This window comes from Prionailurus bengalensis, chromosome A1, assembly GCF_016509475.1.
Source record: "Prionailurus bengalensis isolate Pbe53 chromosome A1, Fcat_Pben_1.1_paternal_pri, whole genome shotgun sequence".
NCBI classification, from domain to species: domain Eukaryota; kingdom Metazoa; phylum Chordata; class Mammalia; order Carnivora; family Felidae; genus Prionailurus; species Prionailurus bengalensis.
The window spans coordinates 50,601,471-50,612,762 of NC_057343.1; the positions used below are offsets into that span (position 1 = coordinate 50,601,471).

General features: G+C 35.5%; 1 long non-coding RNA gene across 1 annotated transcript; it reads right to left on the reverse strand.

Annotated features, from left to right (window-relative positions):
• Positions 1-229: 229 nt before the first annotated feature.
• Positions 230-7,163, reverse strand: LOC122483613. The gene is made up of 2 exons (XR_006297428.1): positions 6,935-7,163; positions 230-524 (listed from the first exon to the last, which is right to left on the reverse strand). It is a non-coding gene; the product is annotated as an uncharacterized LOC122483613 (long non-coding RNA).
• Positions 7,164-11,292: the final 4,129 nt, after the last annotated feature.

The window sequence follows — 11,292 nt, forward strand, 5'->3', positions numbered from 1 at the left end:
GAAAGCAGTGAGCCGGACGCAGGGCTCAAACTCATGAACTGCTGAAGCTCAACCAACTGAGCCACCCAGGTGCTCCTTGCCAAAATCTTTTTAATAAGCTTTGTATCATCGCCACTTTCAACAGGATTCCATTCAAATCTGTTTTGGTCACGCTGCCTCCTGATGCAGTTAGCAGTAAGTTGGCCAAATCTTAAGCCCTAAGACAAAATCAACCAGAATCTCTCAGGATATTATTTATACTTTTCATGTCAATGAAGTCTTACACCCAAAGAAAGAAGAGAGGAAAAAATGGCAGTTTGGCAGTGTTCTCCACTCCATCGATTCATCATCCTTTTCCTCTCTATCCCAAATGAACAATGTTCTCTGGCTGTTGACTGGGAGAGGCCTGAGGCACAGTGCCAAAGGGATCTAGAAGATTCTGTCTTTCCAAATGTGGGTTAATAGTAGGCAGAGGTCCAATGGCCTGAGTTTCAGTCTTTAGTCTTGGTCTTGCCATTAACCAGCTTTTATGTGCCCGACTTTATCTGTAAAATAAAAGAATGTTATAAAAAACATCTTAAATACATAATTTTTACTTCTGAATTCCTTCTAGCTTCCTTTTCCTGCTCTCTCTGTTAAATAGAGCATAAGCTTTGAACCACACAGAATTGGCCAAGTTTTAAATCGAGGGACAGTATGAAGCCTCTCCATACCCTTCCTTTGTATTCTTTACAGAATTGTAAAGAATTGGTATTGTTTTTATTTTTTTCCACCTTTAAGCAGTACAGAAAAATGTGAATACCCTTAGGTAAAGAAAAGACAAACACAAGAAAGCAAATTTTCTAAAGACTAAGAAAAGGACATGAACAAAAAACTTATGGAAGAATAAATATACTTGGACAGACATGTGGGAATATGTTGAAGCTCAGTGGTAATACTAATTCATAAAATAATTTTTCAAGCACCAAACTAATGTACATTTTAAAAGATAATAGTTTGATTAATGCTGGAGTTCCTGGGTGGCTCACTTGATTGAGTGTCTGACTCTTGATCTCAGCTCAGGTCTTGATCTCAGGGTTGTGAGTTCGAGCCCTGCTTTGGGCTCCTTGCTGGGGGTGGAGCCTACTTAAAGCAAATAGTATGCTTAATGCTGATGAGATAGGGGTGAGATTTATATTTGCTAGTCAGTGTAAATTAGTAGAATCTGTATGGAAAATAATTTAGTAATATGTAACAAGTGTCTGTTGGGCCCATTGTTTTCCCCTTTTAAGATTTATATTAAGCATTCATTCAGAATGTTGAATAAATATTTCTGTTAAAATATTAGTAAGAGTGAAATACTGAAAGCATCATAAATATGCAGCAACAGAGAGTTAAATAAATTGTGTCAATGGGATACCATATAACATGGTCATTTGAAATGACATTAAAGAATAGTTAATGTTAACTGAACAAAATTGCTCTACAGTAGAGTCTATCAAAAGCATATTATTTTAATTATATATATAACATATATATAAATGGAAGATAATATATTAACATTAATCACTGTTAAGTGATTTTCTCTGAGGAATGGATGTAGAAATGTTTTCACATTTCTCCTTTAACTTCATTCTGTGTTCTTTAGTGTAGAAATGAAAATGTATGTCTTCAATAAGAACACTAAAATATAGTAAAAAGTAAGATGTAGGATTTTTAAATACAATTTTTAAGTTTTAAATTGGTAATATGCCAAATTATAATATACCTAACAATTTCAGTGAACATATTGTGTCAGAAAATTTCCAAATTCCAACTGCACTAGCACAAAATATGATTTGTTACTACCAATTATAAAGAATTAAGAGGAGATATTCTGGGGAGAGGAGGAAATTTAAAATGTAAACAAAAAACATTGCTATTTCTATCCAGAAAACAAATGAAAAGATGACAAAAAGATACTCTCTGTATTTTCCCTGGTATAGTTTTCTCTCTGGGAGTGAATTATTTTGTCAGCAGCCTTAATTCTCTAAGTCAGTTGGGATGACTTTTCATTGTCCTTTAGTGAAATACTGGTCCAGTGATCTAAAAAGAGATACAGCAGTATCCAGTGTGCCTCACTAAGAAGCTTTGATATTCCTTCATATAGTTTCTTAGGAGGAGCAGCAATATTACTTGGGGCCTGTCAACTTTTCCTTATTTTTAAAAATAAATATTAAAATAAATTTTAAGTATTTTTAAACTAATGTTTTCAATCAAAACTGCCCCAATATTGTAAAATTTCACAAGTAAATTCTTAAAAGAAAGGTTTATCACTTTGTGTTGATTTCCAATGAAGCTCAGATTTGAAATGTAAATACTGTTTTTAAAGACATTACAAGTAGATTGGGGATTTTACCCCACATCCCTTTCAATCATAGGAAGTTGCTTCTTCCAGTTTTACAGTGACTCATTTTAACTCACAACTAAATAAAACAAAGAATGCTGTAGATCTGAACTATAGCGACCTAATCTTGAAATTATTAAAAATACATGAACCAGATGGCAACCCTCCAGGGTACATCATCTGACGCAGATATCAGATTAGAAGTTTTCTTTCATAAGCAGACTGTTTAATACCACACTTTATTTAGATCTCCATTAAAGAACTGTGCCTTGAATGTGAAATTGTCTAGAGGCCAATTACTTAAGGGCTTGACCCAAACTATAGGAAATAAAAAATGTATTAGCCAATCTGTAACAAACAGAAGTGCTCATTAAATTAATATTAGTACAAAAACAATACACAGTACCATCCATAAAATATGCATTGGCTTGTGAAGGCATCATGTTACCTCATTGGAAGGCTTTTATTTTATTTTATTTTTTTTCAACATTTATTTATTTTTGGGACAGAGAGATACGGAGCATGAACGGGGGAGGGGCAGAGAGAGAGGGAGACACAGAATCGGAAACAGGCTCCAGGCTCCGAGCCATCAGCCCAGAGCCCGACGCGGGGCTCGAACTCCCGGACCACGAGATCGTGACCTGGCTAAATTCGGACGCTTAACCGACTGCGCCACCCAGGCGCCCCTGGAAGGCTTTTAAAAACAATGCGTTTTGAGCAGCTGCTGTATTTTGGATGTGAATATTTCAGCCTAATAGGCTTATTAAGGAATTCACGTGTTGTAACAAATCTATAAGGTAGCTGGAAGATATTTCAAGAGATTTGGGCTCTGTTTAAGCTGTTTTGCGGGGGTAGGGTGGGGGAGAGGGAACCAAGGCTACAAACTGAGTCCTTTGCAAAAATCACAGATTGTAGCAGAGTGGCATGAAAACTTGCCTCCTGAAAATTCTTTTCTGACACACCAAATTATCCCAACTAACACTCAAGTTCCTCTTTGTGAGTGAGCAACAGTCATGTTAGTCAGGGAGCCTTGGATTCAACCTGAGGATTATCTGTTCTACCCAGTGTTTGTTAGTTTGCTTCCCTTTGTGGGTCTGTTGTTATTCAACAGCTTTCTTTTGGCCCTAAAACAAGGAATTGTGACTGAACATACTCATCTTCTGTCTGTTGGTGCTGCCCAAACACAATGAGAATATATAGCCTTTCTTTTTACACACTGCCCAGACACTTAAAAAAAAAAAAAATCAATTAGAACTGCATCAGCAATGTCAGGTTTATTCACATTCAAGAGAAAGCAGTCTGCTCAAATTTCTCTAATTTTTTTTTAACAAATTAGTTTTTTGTTTAAGTTCATTGAATTATTTTGAGAGAGAAACAGACAACGTGAGTGAGGGAGGGGCAGAGAGAGAGGGAGAGCCAGAGAATCCCAAGCAGGCTCCCTGCTGCCAGCACAGAGCCTGACATGGGGCTCAAACTCACAAAACTGTGAGATCATGACCTGAGCTGAAATCAAGAGTCGGACACGACTGACTGAGCCACCTAGGTGCCCCAAATTTCTCTAATTTTTACAGTTGGCTAGGAAATATCTTTTCAGTTAGTAATTGTTTCTTTAATATTTTATAAAATGAATGCTTATTGTAAAAATCCGGAAAGAGGAAAAACATCCATGTCATACAATTGTTAACCCTTTGATAAATTTCATTTAATCCTTTAAGTATGTATATATACTTGTTGGCCTGGTTTATTCAAGTGATTAAAAAACATGTCCTGATCATGGACAATGTGCTACACATTTGAGAAAGACTGAATGATGTGTATGTGTCTGTGTCTACAAGCACACTATCCTCCAATGACTTACAGTTTAGTGAAGAGATGTAGTACAGAAAATTCTATTTGGGTAATAACACTATATATATAATAAATAGTTATATAATAGATATGTATCTTGCTTTCTTCACGGTAAAACAGTGAGCATTTTCCCACTTTATTAAAATTTTGTGACACTATCATGTAAAAGTTTATAATATACTATGTGTGTTTTTTGTTTTATTAGACATTTCCCTGATAATAAATATATAAGTTTTTTTTATTTTTATAAATTATTAACAAATGAAATTTGGTACTTACATTGTTCTTTTCTTTGTATTTTAGAATAAGTTTTTTTTTTTAATTTTTTTGATGTTTATTTTTGAGACAGAGAGAGACAGAGAATGAATGGGGGAGGGTCAGAGAGAGAGGGAGACACAGAATCTGAAGCAGGGTCCAGGCTCTGAGCTGTCAGCACAGAGCCCGACGCGGGGCTTGAACTCACAGACCGTGAGATCATGACCTGAGCTGAAGTCGGACGCCTAACTGACTGAGCCACCCAGGCGCCTCTAGAATAAGTTTTTAAAAGGTGACTTTATGGTTCAAAGCTCAGAAAATTTCACAGTTTAACACAACTGATTCACTATTTTCCAGAAAGCCTATGAAAACTTATAATATTGTCAGAGTTTATTAGCGTGGCAATCATACTACTTCTCCACCAACTTTGTTATTTAAAAAAAATTATTGCTAACATTTTTTGTTGAAAACAGTAAATCCTTATAATAATTTACATTTTTTGTTAATAAGTTTATTTAAAATGTGTAGCACATATATAAGTGTATAAATTTATATTTTGTATATATGTATATATACAATTTGTGTTTGATTTTAGCAGATTATTAGTTGATGCTTTTGCTTAATAATTTTTTGGAATCCATTTCATTGCAAATGGCAAGATTTCATTCTTTTTAATGGCTGCATAATATTCCATTATATATATATATTTTTTTTTCTTTTTTAATGGCATCATTTTTATCCATTCATCAATTGATGGACACTTGGGTTGCTTCTATATCTTGGCTATTGTCAGTAATGCTGCTATAAACATAGGGGTGCACGTATCCCTTTGAATTAATGTTTTTTCATTTGGGTAAATACCCAGTAGTGCAACTTCTGGGTCTTAGGGTACTCTATTTTTAACTTTTTGAGGATACACCATACTGTTTTACACAGTGGAACAGTTTGCATTCCCACCAACAGTGCACAAGGATTCCTTTTTCTCTACATCCTCACCAATAACTGTTCTTTCCTGTGTTTTTAATTTTAGCCATTCTGACAAGTGTGAGGTGACATATCATTGTAGTTTTGAGTTGTGTTTCTCTGGTAATAAGTGATGATGGGCATCTTTTCATGTATCTGTTGGCCATGTGTATGTCTTCTTTGGAGAAATATTTGTTCATCTGTCCATTTTTTAAATTGGATTACTTGGACTTTTTGTTGTTGAGTTTTATAAGTTATTTATATATTTGCACACTAACTCTTTACTGGATATGTCATTTACAAATATTTTGTCCCATTCCATAGGTTGCCATTTAGTTTTGTTGATTGTTTCCTTCACTTTGTAGAAGCTTTTTATTTTGATATAGTTTCAATAGTTTATTTTTGCTTTTGTTTCCCATATCTCAGGAGATAAATCTAGAAAGAAGTTGCTATGGCCAATGTCAAAGAAGTTATTGCCTTTGTTCTCTTCTAGGATTTTTATGGTTTCAGGTTCTTAATCCATTTTGAATTTATTTCTGTGTATGGTGTAAGGAAGTGGTCTAGTTTCATTCTTTTGCATGTTGCTGTCCAGTTTTCCCAGCACCATTTGTTGAAGACACTTTTTTCCATCGGATATTCTTTCCTGATTTGTCACAGATAAATTGACCATATAATTGTGTTTTTTCCCTGTATTTTCTGTGCTATTCCATGATCTATGTGTCTATTTTTGTGCTAGTACCATACTGTTCTGATTACTATAGCTTTATAATGTAACTTGAAGTCCAGAATTGTGATGCCTCCAGATTTGCTTTTTTTTTTTTTTTTTTAAAGATTGCTTTGGCGATTTGGGGTCATTTGTGGTTCTATACAAATTTTAAGATTTTTCCAGCTCTTTGAAAACTGATGTTGGTATTTTGATAAGGATTTTTAACCACTGAACAGTTATTTTGGAGGATAGGGTTGAGGGGCATGAAATGATGATCATGATTAATGAGAAATCTCAAGGCTCTGAATATTTCTAGTTAAACATTCACTCAGCAAATAGGGAGCCCATCATTAAGTCTGGGAGAGTAAATTGTAATGCATGAAATGAAATAACTTTTGATATTCAGTGGTTTTTAATATCTAATTTTTATTTTGTTTTGGTTGAGGAAATAGCTCATGTTGCCATCAGTTTCCTTATGACTTCAAAGAAATAAATGAACTTTCTTTTGTAATGTTGCTGATTTAAAGAGACAATATACTTTTCTGGCTGTTGACATTTGGTTATTACCACTGTGCACATACTGCATTTTAGAAACCACTTTTCTTCTTTTCTGTTTTTGAGACTGAAGAGAAATTGCATTTGCCCACATTCCCACACTGTGACCAGAAAAAAGAGAAACAAATATAAAATGTTTATCTAAACTCACGTTTGGAGAAAGTGGTTTTTTAGACACAAACAGAGAAAGATTTTTCTCACTGGCTAATATTACACAAGGCAGGATAATTCTGTAATATATTAATAATGTATTTTTTACTTACTTTTCTAGCAAAAAATCCTGTAGATTATTTAACCAAACAAAAAACGTTCTCTTCAGTAGAGCATAGATTTTATTTTTCCATTTTTTGGTCTGTCTCTTTCTCTCTCTAAGGATTCTCTGGTTCTTCAGAAATTCAGACCAAAAAGCAGGTTTCCAGTGATAAGAGCTGAAGTCCAAGCGGAACAATAATGTATCCTTAATATTCTGAAAAGTAGGCCCTTTGCCATATGTTGTCAATTCCATGGAAGCAAATAAAATGATACAAATTGTTATTATAAAATTCTTGAGTTTTATTCTAAGATTAGGATCATGATAGATTATTAAAGTGAAATGTACGTTAATATTAAATAGTTCCATATGGTATGCGTCAGTCACAATAGAGATGATACCTTTTTATTCTATGCATTTCTATATTTAAATACAAATTTGTTAAACATATTCAAACAATACTTACAAATAAAGTAAAAATATAATATTATTTTAACTTTTTACCTTACCTCCATTCACTTTCTTCTCTAGATGTAACCATTGTTAAAAGTTAGCACATATGCTAGAACTTTTTCATGTCATATAGGTAAAGAGGAAGAGATAAATACACCTATATAGTTCTAGGATTTTAAAAGAATATGAGATCATACCATATCTATTTTTCTGCCAAATTATTTTTTTACTTAAAATGTCTTGATATTTGCTAATATAGACATTTTAAGTGCTCGTGGTTCTCTTTAAGGATTACCGTTTTTATTGAAGCCATCCCCTGCTAGAGTAGACACCTGCATACACAGTCTCTGCGAGGAATTGGGATACAGAGAAGCCTGAGTTCAATAGAAGCAGCAGCCAACTCCACGCTACAGAGCCCTGAAGAGGCTTTGAAGCCTATTCTCTGTGGAGATGTATTCTTGTTTCATATTTTAGCAATCCTTATTCCTTTCTTTGAACATCCTCTGAAATCATAACTTGTCTGCTGTCCTGTTTTCTTCCAGATACATTCCGTAACTATTTGGTCAGCTGTCCCAGGCTGCAGTGATTTTTATGATGTCCCTCCTTCTGTCAGAGGACTTTCCCAAATCCCAAATGATCTGTTAGTCTTTACCTTCTGGAGCTGCTTTTTCATTTCCAGAAGGCCAGTCGAGTCATGATAAACCTTGCCCTTTTCACACCCAGCCTGTTGCATTTTCTTCTTTCTCTTTGAAGGAGGTCCAGCGTTCTCACTTGCGTACTTTTGATATCCAGTAGTGTTGATACTGTTTGCCAGAACACAAAGTAAATGGCAGAAAAAGAGGCCACAGCTGAGTAAACAACACTTGTTGTGGAATATACTCGACACTGGGTAAAATGATAGAGTACTCTTGGCTGCGACGCTTAGGATTTTGGCTGGGATCCTCTGTAGAATATGGCTCACCAGTTCTCACTGACTGAGAACTCAAGGCATGGGAAAAACACAAATACGCATTCAGTGACACATACATATTGTTTACCATAAAGGGTTATGATACACAAACACGTCATATACACATATTTATGTATTACATATCAGTAAGATACTTCAAAGATAAAATCAGCACACATTAGTGTTGTATGGGCATGGTCGGTGTACTCACATATACATGTGTGTGTATGTATCTTTGTGTGTACGTGTGGATATGTTTGTAGCACACATTTCTGAGTGAAAATGCTGGGTAAGAGGTGATGAGGGGCTTGCCAGATTGGTATTGCACAAATAGAAACTAATCTTTTTATTGCTTAGTTCACTAATTCTGGGGATATTAACATTATAAGCTAGCTTGTTATAAACCTACTCTCTCAGAGAGACTACCCAGAAAATATAGACAAAATTAAAGGAAAATATCTGTCAGAAAGTCTCAGAGGGCTACCCAGTCAGCAAGGACTCAAGGGGCTGAGAGCAGACATTTGGTGCCGCTTTTCCTTTCAAAGCATTTGCCCATTCTCATGGGGTTTGTGAGACTCTTAGAAACTGAGAAAACCTTTTTGTCGGTCTTGGGGTCTCTAGGGCCAGAAACTAGAGTCCAGGGACTACCAAGAAGGAAGGGCCTAGTATACACCCAAGTCTTCAGCTTGGTATTGGTGAGGGACCATACCCTCAGAGTCAGAGTGACCCTTTTTGATGTCAGGAACAGGTTTCACAGACCCTGAAGCCTTTCTCTGAAGCATCTCGATTATCAGATGGATTATGCCTCATAACTGCTTGCGAGGCACCCATCCAGAGACTTGGCTCCATGGTCTTTTATATGAAGTTTCAGGCTCGCAGTCACAAATGACTAAACATAGGAAGAAATGAAATTACATGATCAAAATCTATGGAAAACAGACATGGATCCGCAGGAGATCCAGACATTAAAATTAATGAACAAGGACGTGAAGATATTGTGGTTATTGCAGTTATTGTGGTTACCTGCTTCACTAGGGCATGGACGCAAGCTTACACAGCGAGAGTCACTAGTTCCTGTCACCACCTGGTGGTCTCTCACAAGCCACTTGAGCTTACTTTTTTTTTGCTTTGGCTGCCATTTTCTCCATGAGAATTTCCACTTAAAATGACACTTTTTCCTTTCTTTTGCATGCATGTTTATAACTTGCACCTGAAAACACCTTTCTGAAAACTGACAATTCATCCCCAATTCTTCATTTCCCAGCACTCTCAGATGACTTCCTTCCAAATCTCTAATCCCTTTTCTCCCATTAAAATTGTGGAATCAGCAGGGATCTTAAGGCAGATGGATACTGCCACCATTTTAATTGGAAATAGCCTTGGGGATTTCTGGGTGTCATATATAAAACTGTAGAAAAGTAGAGACTGGGTATCTTGTATACTTTTCAAGTTTATTTCTTGGTAATAAGCTTGTCATATTTGGACTGTGATCCCCAGTCCCTAACACAGCTGGGAATTAAAGCAGGTGATCTTTTTTCTATAGACCATGGTGTTGGACACCTTTGCTACTTTTCTGAACCCATTTTAAGTTGAGGATTTAAGGGTCCTGTTGGTGAATGGTTGAACTTGTCTCCTCAAATGGGGAGCATCATGCTATTTTCACTTATGCAAGTGTTACAGACAACTAAGACTTATTTTAAAATGTCCATAATCTTCACAGAGTTCCTTATTTAGAGGTCTATTGGTAGTAGGAAGTGGAGATATACAAGTCACTTTTATAAGAGAAACCATGTACTTGATGTACATATTTTAGTGTATAATAGGCTTTCCCCTCTTTGGTATCAGTAATGCCCTATCCCCATTCCTGTTCCCTCATTGTTTTAATGAAGTAGTCAATAAAACTGTCTTGTCTTTACAACCAAAGGAATGGACTTATAGCCAGGGCTGGTCAAAGCTGGGTCAGTTTGAGTTCCCTTTTATAGATATATCACCCCCTCCCCTACACACATACCACTGAAGTAGGAAGAGGTAACAGAAATTTTCTTTTTTTGATTGTGGGGTTTGTAACTGGGATTGTTTGCGGCCATATTTTGCCTCCTGTTTATTTTATGGATGGAGACAGAAAGGCCATTTGGTTATTTGACCTCTGACTCTAGGTTTGGCTGAGACCAGTTCTAGATCTGACTCCCCAGTTATGTGAACCAGCACATTACTTTTCTTCATTAGGCAGGTTTGAATTGTGTTTCTGAAACTTGAACTTGAGAATAGCCCAAATATGAGAATGGATGGAAATTACCCGAAATGAAGAACTATTTAAAAAGGAGAACCTTCTCTGATTTAGGCAACAATGAAAAAGTTCATCAAATTTGAAGTAGCTCTAACACATCTGAAGTAGAGTTGGATTCTAGGGTCTTTACCATGATCCTGCTAACTTTGTATATATGATGCTTAAAAAATATTACACATATTCTTTACAAGTATAACTTTAAAAGTCCTTTTTCTCTTGTCCCTTTTAAAGAAGAAGAATCCATAAGAAACTCTTAATTGTAGAGAACAAACTAAGGGTTGCTAGAGGGGAAGTGGTGGGGGGTGGGGGGGGGTAATGGACCAAATGTGTGATGGATGTTAAGGATGGCACTTGTGATGAGCAATGGGTGATACATGTAAATGATGAATCACTAAATCCTAGTCCTGAAACCAATATTATACTCTATGTTAACTAACTTGAATTTAAATAAAATCTTGGAAAGAAAAAAAAAATTCAGAATAAAAATGGAGCTCAAGAAATAGGTCTTCTTTAAGGATGACTTAAGGTCCTGTATCAAACAGTGAATAGTTTATGTTAAAACGGTTTATTATTATTAAAATTTATTATATAATAGGTATTGTTTAAGTACATTTTTGAGGCATTACGATGTTTATTTGTACCCTTTTATATATCAGTTCTTATAAATTGTTTAAAAGAATGA